At 39.2% G+C, this 13,559-nt stretch overlaps 1 long non-coding RNA gene across 1 annotated transcript in view; it reads left to right on the forward strand.

Annotated features, from left to right (window-relative positions):
* Positions 1–13,559, forward strand: part of LOC148511752 (uncharacterized) — a 91,912-nt gene that overhangs the window by 19,639 nt on the left and 58,714 nt on the right. The window contains exon 2 of the long non-coding RNA XR_015880240.1: positions 13,254–13,378. This is a non-coding gene — a long non-coding RNA (uncharacterized LOC148511752). The remainder of the gene's footprint in view (positions 1–13,253; positions 13,379–13,559) is intronic.

Consider the following 13,559-nt stretch of genomic DNA (forward strand, 5'->3'; position numbering starts at 1 on the left):
ATTAATTATTTATTCATTTTTGGAAAATAGAAGCAGAAATATAGAGTTTACTAAATGTTTTACTAGAAACTATCATTGACACATATATGAATTCTGTACCAACGCACAATTATCAAATTCCCTAAATTTTATTATCTTTACATTTTAGTCAAATAAGATGTAAGCTTGCATGCATGTACCTGTACATAGAACAGTTTTGGACAATAGATGATGTAATCTGCATTTCTAGGTACTAGGAATGGTGAAGCAGAACAATCGCCCAGGGTGCTGCTGCCTGATGGCATGGCCACAGTCACTCTGCTGGTATTGTCTAATCTGATGGCACCCTCCAGCTCTTGCCCACAATCATTTGTAATTATAAACTGTGGCTGTGCTTTATTGACTGGCTGCTGTTCCCTCACACTGGGAGCCCCAGTCTCTCAGAATGCAGGTACTGGGTGTGACAACACTGTGCATGGCATTCTGGGAGAAATCATTCTGGACCAATCAGAGAGCCTCACCATTGTCTCTGCTGTACTCCAGCTGCTGCATAGGATAGGAGATAAACATAATGCAGCCGGCTTCCCTGGATACACCTGTCCTGCAACTGGTGGTTAATGCTGCATGAGGACTTGCAGCTTGCAGACATGGAATCATCCATAAACACAGAAGTACCCTGCCTGCCTTCACAAGGTAAGAATTAGGCAGATGGGTCCCCCTCGGCAAATGGTGCCCCCCTGGCAAACGGCCTCCCCCTGGCAAAAGGTGCCTCCCCTTCTGGCAGTCAGCTCCCCACCCTCTACACCTCTTAGGGAAGATCCCCTGTTAGTAACACCCAGAAAATAGTGATTTTTGTACACAGAGTCCTTAGGAATGCACTGTGTAACAATGACTAAACCCAATTAGACAATATGTAACAATAGTAATCACTTAAATGTATAATTGGTAACACTGGGGAACAAATTTGTTTTTGCAAAGGATTTAAGATCAGTTTGACAGTACTCGCAGGTCCTATTTTTGCATTAGATCTTCGGTATAGCTGAATTGGCTCCAGTTTTCAAATTAATGAAAAACGATAAAATGTATTTATTTTCTCCATTTGAAGTACCTTACAAGTCTAGACCTCCTTTACTTAACAGAATTGACTTAGTTTTGCCTTTTTAACAACTACTTTCTTTCAAAAATAACAAGGATTAGTTTTATTTTTGATAACGTAGCTGGTAGTCACGTTTGAGACACATAACACATTCAAATCTCCTCACTAATGCTAGGAGAAAAATATTCCAGAACTTCTCCAGATAATGGGCTTACCAGAATATTGAGCAGAAGACTGGCAGCTCTTTTTGGATAGTTCTAAAAAGGAGCTTAAAATGCATATTACTGCACAATGGGAATAAATCTGCATAGATTCCTATTGGTAATTCAACAAAACTTAAAGAACAATATGAAAATATCAAGTTAGTCTTAGAAAAAATAGCTTATTCTCAGCATCAGTGATCTGCTAGTGTCGATTTAAAAATGGTAAACTTTCTTCTTGGGCAGCAAAGTGGATATACTAAGTATCCTTGTCACATATGCTTATGGGATAGTCATACAAAACAAAAGCACTGGCAGCAAACTGTATGGCCTCCAAGGGAAGTTATAACTTAAGGAGAAGCCAACATCATTCATAAGCCCTAAATTGAGAGGAAAAAAAATCATACTGCCGCCTCTCCATATCAAACTGGGTTTTATTAAATTTTGTAAAAGCATTGGACAAGTCAGGCGATTGTTTAACGTATATTTGTCGAACATTTCCATCTCCTAGTATTGAAAAATTAAAGGTAGGAAGTTTTGATGGCCCACATATATGGAAACTGATGTAGGATCCAAATTTTACCACATCTATGACTGAAACCAAATCTGAAGCATGGCTGAGTTATGTGTCTGTCATTAAAAAATTTTTAGGCAATCATAAGGCAGACAACTATCATGAATTAGTCCACAACATGCTAAAATGTTTAAAGAAAATAGGTGCCAACATGAATATTAAAGTACATTTTTTGTACAGCCATTTAGATCACTTCTCATCCAATCTAGGAGATTTAAGCGAACAACAGGGTGAACAGTTCCACCAGGATATTCAGGTCATTGAAGAAAGATATCAAGGAAGGTAGGATCGTCACATGATGGGTGATTACTGTTGGGGTCTGCAGAGGGATTGCTCGCAACAAGAATACAAAAAAAAATCTTACAAAAAAATGGTTCTCACAGCTTCCTAACACTTATGCATGTAATTATCCTGTGTCTTTTTATAAAATTTTACAAATCAAATTTAATCAGAATAAAAAATTTTAACCATTTTTAACATTGTTTAATTGCATTTTTCATAAATATTAAAGATATACTGTATGCATATCTCAAAAACTAGAGCCAATTGAAAAATAAGCTTGGCATATTCATGATCAAGAGCACAAAATTAATTGAAGTTGAGTCTTTAATCCCTAGCAATAGACTGACTGTTCCCCAGTGTAATAGGTAAATATGACATAAGATGAAAGTAATGTTGCTCTGTGTAAAAGTCCATTAAAACTCCACTGAACATCCAATATGGGAAAGAAGATCCACAATTTGATCTTTGCATTCTTTTCTGTATCACAGTAAATTGTTAGAAGATTGGGAGTCTGTTAATCTGTAAATACACCCACACACCAAAAGATGCCATATGCCAAGAATTAGTAAAATCTTAACTGATATTTATTTTTTAAGATATAAAATTTGTGCCATCATAAAATTATAAAATACAGCTTACATTAAACAAATGCCACTTTGGAGAAGGAATAACTTATTGGAGCTAGTGTCCAATGTTTTAAATATGTGAATGCATCCAAAATGTACCACACAAGGTTACCAGTGGGAACACAGATTGGAATTGCAAGGAGATCCATGCAGTTCCAATAGGCATTCCTGGGCGATGACTGGGGCTGGCTTTCATTGGAGGGCAGGTCGGCAGGCATGTCGGGGGCATTCCAGTATCAGGGACTGCATCATAAAAGTTGTTCTAATGTCCGTTGGTGTAGTCGATGTCCGCTCGATGGTGTGACTATTTGTGCACCACATTAGATTGTAGCCAGTGCTGGAGGTTCTCTCAGTAAACAGCTCATCGGCTGCAGAATTAGCATAAATCCGCAGTAGTGGCTGTGACTACTGCAATAGTGTCCACCTCTAAATTTGGCCCTAAATACCTAGCCTTAAAGGTATAGGCTCTGATTCAGAGTCACACGCAAGTAAATAAGTACAGATTTTTGCCTGTACTCATAGGTGGCTGCATCTGCACTTTCCCTATCCATCAAATTATGAAAGTAGCCATTATTACTTTCAGCATGAATTTGCACCAGCCTTATACTTGGTGCAATAGATTTGTCTGAAAGCAGATGGCTCTCTGGGTACATGTACCTTTGAACACCCCACAATTCCATCTACACACCCACAAAATGACCTCTGAACACATATCCTATTTGAAAACATCCAGTTGCTGTCCAATTACTCCCACTCAGCCATAAGTGGAAAAGCAGTTTAGAAGCATACAACTATGAATGCAACATAGTTGTTCAAACTAGCTTGGCTGCAAACCATGGACAGTGTAGAAAATAGCCAAATCCATAACAGAATGTGAATCTGTCCCATAATATGCAAAGACAATATTAACAATCATGCTGCTTCTAAAAGTTAATATTTCATGCTTTATGATGTAATTCCTTTCTGAAAGATAAACTACTTGCAGTGTGAATGATGCTATGGTACAATCAAGCTTTGAAAGAAAAAGATAATGGGTCTTAAAATGCTCTACCGTCCCTATTTTGTCAAGGAAATGTATTCAAAATACAAATATGCCTGTATACAGATATTGACACAAAGCACAAAATATAGCTGATAATTCAATACTAAATTACTTATTGTATTCTAAACAACACAGTAGTTAGTTGTTATTTTTTTAAACAAGGGATATGTTTTTATACTGCTTTAAACAATACATATACTAAATACCTTGCAATCATCAAAATTATGTCGATGGAAGAAGTAGATTAATACCAGAGAAAAAAAAGCTGTAAATAACTATGAAATGGAACTTTTAAAAAATTAAATCACATTATTTTAGAGCTGATAGTATATGTTGTCTATTTATACAGTGCAATGAAAAGTGTTAAATGAGTGTTTGTTTTTATCAGGTCAAAGGGTCTTATTCAGCAAGGAACGCAGTTGCTTATACGCATGCAAATGGCCGATTAATTTGCACTGCATATGCGTACACATCGCTGTGCGTATACCTGAGCCAGACACTGCAATTGGGACTGTGATCACAGAGGCTACACAGACCTATCGCAGAGTGATTGACATTAAGTGCCGTTTGTGGGTGGTGACAGGGTGGTGGTCGGATGAATGCAGGCATGCCAGTAATATTCAACACATTTGCTTGGGCATGCATAAATAAGCCACTGTGATACCTGAGGTGTCATAGCATGCGCTGAAGTAAGCAATTCCTGAGTAAGGTCTGGGCTTCATTAACTGTTCTTTGAAATCCCGGGTAATTCACTTTTACCCGATAATTTGCTAAACAAGCCGGGATTTTTCCCTGTGTGAAAGGGTCATCCTGGGAATAAATTCCCGAGTCTCCGACCCTGGTTTTTTGTAGAATTATTTCCCGGGTTGACCCCTACAAACTGGGAAAAAACCCGGGCTTTTTAGTAAATTACCGGGTAAAAGTGAATTACCGGGATTTTAATTTTCCTGTGTGAAAGGCGTATCAGACAGAAAATGGCAAACGAACTCGCACACAAAATGCTGGGTAAAAGCTGTTTTTTTTGCCATTTTCAGTCTGAAAGTTGTATTATTTAGACTAGACACTTTACAGCTAATTCTGAGTTGGGAGCAAAGCAAAAAAAGCAAGTATCTTTGGAACTGGATAAAACCATGCTGCACTGCAGGTAGGACAGATGTAAAATGTCAAGAAAGATTTAGATTTGGAAAGGACACCCCAAACTCAAATCTAAATTGCAGTGTAAAAGTAAAGCTGCCCAGCATTTATTGGCTTCATGAAACAGCAGAAAGTACAGGTATTGCTAGCAAAAAAAATAAGTATTTTTCACTCCTTGCATTGCAACATAGTTTGCTACAGACACTGGGCATGATTTAGACCCGGACGCTATGCTGCGCTCGCTCACATTGAGCAATTTTTCGCAATCATATGAGTCGCAATGCGCGTGCGCAAACCAGTCATTGTGATGGGAAAGTGCTCGCCTGTAGCCCACAGTCGGGCTGCTATTTTGAGTGACAGTGCCATTTGTGGGTGGTAACAGGGGAAGGTGCTTTAAAATGGGGTGTGGATATGCGAACTCAGGCATGCCTGACCATCAGAATGGCGTTTAATGGGTGTGCATAATTAGCACAGTAGCGTCATTAATCACGTGACTGGGTTGTATTTTAGCCAGAACTGCTCGCAATGTTGTGGTGGGAAAAGGCTACCACAAGCACTGGAAGCAGCTCTGATGGCTCTCAATGTTCCCGATTAATCCTACAACTGCCGGAGATGACGTGTGTTGCGAGTGGCAAAGGGGTGTCTTTATACAGGTGCAAGCGCATAGTGCGGCCGCTCGCTGTTACTTAGTGGGTGGCTTTACATGATGTAGTGCGAGCACATGATTTAAATAGCCAGCCTCTTTTAGCCAGCATCTGGACTCAAATAGCGTCGTGGTCTGAATCAGGCCCGCTGTATAAAGTTGTTTTTTTCCTTTGTTCCCATCTCAGAATCAGCTTATTTTGGTGCAATTCACTACTCTGTTTCAAAATTCTGACACATTAATGCCTCCTATGAGGAAAGCTGAGTCATGGACACTAAAAATAAAGATTACATCATCCAGTACTTCAACACACTATGATTATCATATAATTGCTAAATATATTTTATGTGTGTTCTCTGTTTTTGTGATATTGTTTACATTTTACCAGTCCAGTGGCACATATTTCATGTTAAAGAATTGGGGAGATGTGCTTTGTGCTTGGTATATCAGCAGCTCAATAGAAATAAAATTGCCACTAGTAAAATAAGAATTGAGCGCTATGATAAAATAATAAAAACATAACAATCACATAAATTGATGTTTATAGTCTTTTAGACTAATTGAGGAGTGATGTGAAGCAGCAAAGTCCTGCTGGTAATCTGCACCTATCAACAGTCTGTGGTGCCAGCCCCTTATCGAACTGTCCCTACCTTACTATCGGTGATGGATTCCTTCTCTCTCTGGGGACTTTTTTCCCATGAAGCTCCGACAGCATGCGACAGCTGCGGTGCTGGATGGGACCTTCAATCGCTGAAGTAAGCCGCTGGATTTCTGCTTCCTCTGGGGGATTCCTCTTCTCAGCCTGGCTCCCACAGCATGTGTGACGCCGCGGCGCTGGTTAGTGACGTCAGACGCCGGGCGGCTCACTCGGACTTGGCGGTGGATTTTTGCTGCTGTCCTCTTTCAATCACCTACTCATTTCAGACCTGTTGGTCCTTTCCCAAGGATGGTATTGATCAATGCACTGTCTTTATTTATAGTTAAACTTTATTGAAAATGGTTTAGAAAACTGGATATTCTATGCCGGAAGTGGATGGGCATTTTGTTGCCAAGCAAATGTTCCCAAATACTCCATTTTATTTTTAAGTGATTGTTATGCCTTTAAATGTATGTGTACATATAAAATATAAAATGTGTAAAAAAATGATATATAAAATTATTATAAAAATGCTTATAAAATATAAAATGTGTAATAAAATGATTTATAAAATTATTATAAAAAAGCTGCCCCCTACTATGCCAATTTGTTCGTGGCATGGTGGGAAGATAACTTTATTTGGAAAGAAAAACCATTTCTACAAAATATTACCATATGGCAAAGATACATAGATGAACTTTTTTTCATATGGAATGGTACAGATGAGGAATTACAACATTTTCTGGCATATATGAACGACAACAAATTAAATCTGGAATTTACTTCAAATCAAAGTAAAGAAATGGTGACTTTTTTGGATCTGGAAATCTTCATAAAGAATAACCAGATACATACACAGAATCATATAAAAGATGTAAGCAGGAATAATATTCTGCCAGCTCATAGTAATCACCAGAAGAAATGGATAAAGAATATCCGGGAGGTCAGCTCAGCCAAATTAAAAGAAATTGTACTGAGGAAACAACCTTTCTTAATCAAGCAAAGTAGATGAAATCAAAATTTATAAAGAAGAGCTATTGCAGAATTAAATTGATCGGGTTTCCCAGTTAGAAAGAATATAACTTATTCAATATAAAACAAAAAGGAGAGGAAGATCCTAGAGCAGTTGCATTTATCACACAATTTAATGGAAATTATAAAAAATAGAAGACATTTTGGCAAAATATTGGAATATATTATTATTGGATGAAGAAGCAAGTAAAGTTTTACCTTCAAAACATGTATAATTTACAAAAAGGTGAAAAATCTAAAACAACAACTGATGAAAAGATTCCTTCCAATACAAAGTGTTGAATAAGATGTGAGTAAAGCATCGAAAGGCTTTCATTTTTGTAAAAAATGTATGGGCTGTAGAAATCAAATAGCTAATACTTCTAAAAGTCAAGAATTTTCTTTAAGGAAAACTGGAAAAAGTCATCAAATAAGAGAGTTTATATCCTGTGAGACTGAAGGGGCAATATATTTGTTAGAATGCCCCTGCAGAATCCAATATGTGGGGCAAACAAAAAGGAAGGTAAAAATAAGAGTATCGGAACATATATACAACATAAATAGAGGTCTTACTATGCATAGTCTCTCAGCCCAGTTTTTGAGTCATCATAACCAAAATCCAAAAGGCCTTACATTCTTTGGAATTCAAAAAATTAATCCAAATTGGAGAGGAGAAGATTTGGTGAATTTACTCAAAAGGAATGAAATGAAATGGATCTTTTTATTTCAAACAATAGAACCACATGGTCTCAATATAGATATAGAATTGAAAGCTTTTTTAGAATAATTTTACATATCATTTTATTACACATTTTATATTTTATAGGTACACATACATTTAATAGGCATAACAATCACTTAAGAATAAAATGGAGTATTTGGGAACATGTGCTTGACGCCAAAATGACCATCCACTTCCGGCATAGAATATCCGTTTTTTTAAACTGTTTTCAATAAAGTTTAACTATAAATAAAGAAAGTGAATTGATCAATCCCATCCTTGAGAAAGAACCAACAGGTCTGAAATTGAAAGAGGACAGCAGCAAAAATCCACCGCCAAGTCCGAGTGAGCTGCCCGGTGTCTGACGTCACCACCCAGCGCCGCGGCTTCACACATGCTGTGGGAGCCGGGCTGAGAAGAGGAATCCCCCAGAGGAAGCAGAAATCCAGCGGCTTACTTTAGTGATTGAAGGTCCCATCCAGTGCCGCAGCTGTCACACGCTGTCGGAGCTTCACGGGAAAGATAAGTTCCCAGAGGGAGAAGGATTCCATCACCGATAGTAAGGTAGGGACAGTTAGATAAGGGACTGGCACCACAGACTGTTGATAGGTGCAGATTACCAGCAGGACTTTGCTGCTTCACATCACTCCTCAAGTAGTCTAAAAGACTATAAACATCAATTTATGTGATTATGTTTTTATTATTTTATCATAGCGCTCAATTCTTATTTTACGTATTTCATGTGAGTTTGATCCTTGTCACTCAGCTGGAAGTGCCTGGGGAAAAATGTACACATTCTATCTGAAAAGCACTTTAGGGGTTAATTTGCAGAATGAGTGTGGGCAAGAAAATGCAAACCATATCTACATTATTGTCCCATGGCAAATTATGTCTATTGTCCTATGGCAGAATATTTAATTGTCCTAACAGACCCCAAGTGGTAGAGAGTGTGGTTACCTGGCAATCGCTCACTGCTACCTTGAGTAGAAGTATAACAAGAGGAGCAAAAGATGAAGGAGGGGGTTACTACCTTCTCGATGCACCAGAGAAGGAGGAGGTAGTAAACCAGAGAGATATTGTGGCTGCTGTGGTAAAATTACTCCCTGCAAACATGTGAAGGCACCTGCAAACAGTCACCTTAACTTGCCAAGTGCTACAAGGTCTGACAGACCTCAGAGCAACAATTTCTGTTTTTCCAACCTGTTATGTTCCCCAGGTCCCAACTGCTAAGAATCCACAAGGTCTTGAAGCACCTTAGCAGAAGGACAGATTACCAAAGAGTGTGCATCTGCATTTCCCTCCTTCTATTTCCGCTGTAGAACTAAAGATCTCAGCAAGGCAGCACCTCATATTATGTTTAAATTAGGATGTGCAGCCCAACCCCCCTTTCCTTTTTTCTGTGTATGCGTGTATTTAAGGTACACTTGTTGGTGCTAGCACTCTTCCTACTTGCCCCAGGTGATTTTAATTAGTATGCATCCTGTGCATTGCAGTACACACATGTTATTGGCGCTATTACAGGTATGTCCTAGATAAATTTATACAATGCATCAGTATTAGGGATATTAGGGACCCACCTGATGAGGTTCACCTTGATGCGGTAGGTCAGCAAACATCTTTGGCCAAATATGTACTAAGAACCTCAGTTTAAAACCATGTTTATTGACAGTTTATTATATATTTTGTGATATTAAGTGTTCTTAGTGCTTAGAGTGTGCATCTGATTTTCCCTCCTTCTATTTCTGCTGTAGAACTACAGATCTTAGCAAGGTAGCACCTCATATTGTGTTTAAATTAGGATGTGCAGCCCAACCCCCCTTTCCTTTTTTCAATGTTTATGACATAGTTGACACTAATCATGACATGGGGGAGATAGAGTAATAGTAGAATTAACAGCGCTCACATGTGAAAGATAGGTAGAGCAGAATTTACAAAAGCCAAATGGACAGTTCCCTCTTTTGAGGGCATGCATAATGCAGCTCACGTAAATGATAGCCACTACACTGTGAATTGGTTTAAATGGGAAGATGGTAGATTATTCCGGGTGCCAAACATGTCAGACCCCATAGAACCAGGGCTGTACAGGAGGCAGCTAGTTGTGCTGCAGCACTATCATTTACAGTACAGCTCTTAGCCACAGCACATGACACTTCCTTAACAAGGCACTAAGGGGTTTGCAAAACCTGTGCTGGGCTATTGAACAATTTCTTCTGGTATGGAATCAACCAAGACAATAAGCAGTACTACAACTCTTGTGATGTACAGTAGGCCAATGTCTTGGGGGTCCTCCATGCTGAGCACTAATACAGCCATTGCCATGTTAACATTGACCTTATAGGGCCCCTGAGCAAGTCCAGTAGAATTGTGCAGTTGTATACTGTATATTAACTATAGTGGACTATACAATATGATACCACAGTGCTGTGATGTTGACATCAATAGATGCTGAATACATTGCCTAGATTGTAAGCTCCCAGGAGCAGGGTCCACCTCCACCAATGTCTCACAGCCTTCTTCTCTAGCACTTTTATGACAGCCTTCACCTTCAGAGCTGTACTGTGTATGGATAATTGTGTTGCTAATTGTTACTTGTGATCTGTTTATATTTTGGTTACTGTATTGTAATGTAATGTTCTGTGTACACTTTACTGTATGTATGGTGCTGAAGACCACTTGTGGTGCCCTATAAATAAAATGTATTAATAATAATAATAATTGCCCATGCCTTCAAGGATATATTTAGTCATGTAGGTTTTACACAGGAGGTCATTAGCAATTAAGCCATGCAGTTAAAAGGGAATCTACTTCAAACTATGTGAAACGAATTTGGGGTACATCCCCTACGTATTACCCTGTTGCATGCCCCAGACCAATGGACTATGTGAGCAGTTTGATGGGACCCATAAGCAGCTGCTGAAGACATACTGTAGAGTCAGAGAAGGGATAGTGGGAGAGGTCTTTGCAGCAACTACTTTTTGCATACAGTGAAGTACCACAGGACTCCAATGGAATCTCCACCTTTGAACTACTATATGGCCGAAGAGTACATGGGCTGCTAGACTAGTCCGGGAGAGCTAAGAAGAGGTGTTTTGTTTTGGGTTGTTTCTATACTGTAGTATGTTGCACAGTTATGAAAGGGGCTATTGCAAATCCTGCAGGTCACTCGAGAGCTTCTATAGAGTGCCCAAACCCAGCTGTGCCAGTATTAGGACTGACATTCTCATGAACAGCTATGGGGCAAATGGTGAAGATACTGATACCAACGCAGAAAAAACAAACTAGGTGGCCTGGGCTAGACTATTCACAATGTTAGAGTGACATGGCAATGTGGACTATGCTGTAGCTCTTGACATCTATGGGAGTGTCTCATTCAACTTAAGGCACATGTTAGTAGGGAGATAGTTGACCCTGAGACCAATCACATACCAGACATATTATCCTTAAGCAAGAAGATATAGGGATAGAAGCAGTGCCCATTGGCAGACATCTATCTAACAGGCAAGTGCAACAGATAAAAGGTAGTTGGAGATACAGCATGCCTCCATTACCAGCAGACCAGGTAGCACCAATGTGGTGGCAAATCAGGTTAACACAAGGGATGCTTGACCTATAAAACAGTCCTCCTACAGATTCAACCAAGAGTTCCTCAGCATATTAAATAAAAAGGAAATGCTTGAATTAGTAGTCATTGTATCATTCAACAGTCCATTAGCCACGGGAGAGGTGTTTGTGCCTAAGAAAGATGTTAGTACCAGTCTCTTTGTGGACTACAAATTCTTAAACAAGGTAACCATAACAGATACCTACCCAGGCCATGTGTAGATAAGCTATTGGACAGACAGGGAATGTTCTACTTTGCATCTTCCTTGGATCTCAGTAAGGGACACTGGCAAATACCCCTCACCAAGGTGGCACAAGAGTGTTCTGCCTTTTCTACCCTGTTGAAGATAAAACAAGAAAAATGTCAGATGGAGATGGCACTAGGGGCACTAGGTTGAGTGAGGTAGCATACGATCCAAACCAGCCAAAATTCACCCATAGATAAGTGGCCTAATCCCACTAACCAGCAGCAAGTGTGAGTCTTCCTAGGGACAGCTTGGTACTTTCATAAAACAGTGTTTTAATACAGCACCATTGACTAACCTGACAGATCCTTTGGACAGAGCTTTTAACTGTCTTAAACAAATGCTGTCCAGTCACCCTGTACTGATGGCCCCAGACTTCCATAGATAGTTCGTTGTGCAAACTAATGCATCAGGTTGGGGACTAGGGGCAATGTTCAGCCAGGTCAGGTATGATGGTCATGAGCACTCTGTGGTGTATCTCTCTCAGAAGTGATTGGTTCAAGAGGTCCTGGACACTTACAAGAAATGTTATTTAGTCTGATACTTGAAACCTATTCCCTCACTGCTCCTCGATTATCACACAATTGCAATACATATTGTATATATGTGTTTTCCCTGCTGGTATACTATTTAAATATACCAGATGAGTGACACATATTTCATGTCAGTCTTGGACCTTACCACTCAGCCGGAAGTGCTGGGGAACAATGTACACATTCTCTCCAAAAAGCACTTCAGGGGATATATTGCAGCACAGGTGGGGATAAGTACTGTGGATGCAAACCACATCATCACTCTATTATCCCATGGCAGCAGTTTCTATTGTCCTCTCATTAAACTCACCAGAAATAGCTCAGTGGATACACAGGGGATAACTTATCCTTCTTTCATTCACAAGCAGCATTCCAAATACCGTTCAATTGTATTTATTAGTTATATATATATATATATATATATATATATATATATATATATATTTTAAACTTCTAGGATGCTTATCAGCACATTTGGAGATAGTTTTTATTAGTCAATCAAAGTACCTCCTTTGACAGTGGGTAGACAGTTTCAACAGGAAGGGGTGACAGGAGATGGTTTAAAAGGCAGTGTGCAAGGGTGAGAGGTGTCCTGATATAAGGGATTATGCTCTGATTGGGATATCTGTAGGATTGTGCATCTTGGGTCAGAAGAATTAAGCCATCTTCTTGGTGTGTGAAACTTTACTCTGCCATCTTTCATACTGAATGCCCACCTGGTGATTTCTTATTGTGCCTGTCTGACAGCTGATGCCTATGCAATCATCTTGTACCCATTGTATAATATCTCATTGAATTCATACCTGGAGCCAAGCTTAGTGGTTTAGAGAACCTCATTCCTTCACACCCACTTTATGTATTGTATAGGTAGAAAGGCTTTTCCAGAGCTTTTGAATAAAGATTATTTTGCTTTTCTTTTTAAAATTCTAGTATTTGGATTTCCCCCACCAAAAATGCTGCATTTTCCTTGGGACAACAGTAGAGCCCAGCAGTTTGCTGTATAAAATATCAGTGCATCTTGACTGAAGCATTTCCAGCCACGCTGTCAGGAGTAGGTAAGAGTTATTTTCAATTTACAAAAATTCTGAGAAGCAGATCTCGGGGGGGAGGAGGGGCTCAGCCTAGGATGCAAGGTAACCTTACACCAACCATGTCTATGCTTCCTTTAAGGTTGGTGTCTAAGCATAAGGTGCTATATGGGTGGTCTATTTCAATTGAATACAGATAACACCTTGT

This window comes from Taudactylus pleione, unplaced genomic scaffold, assembly GCF_031769625.1.
Source record: "Taudactylus pleione unplaced genomic scaffold, aTauple2 ptg000296l, whole genome shotgun sequence".
NCBI classification, from domain to species: Eukaryota; Metazoa; Chordata; class Amphibia; order Anura; family Myobatrachidae; genus Taudactylus; species Taudactylus pleione.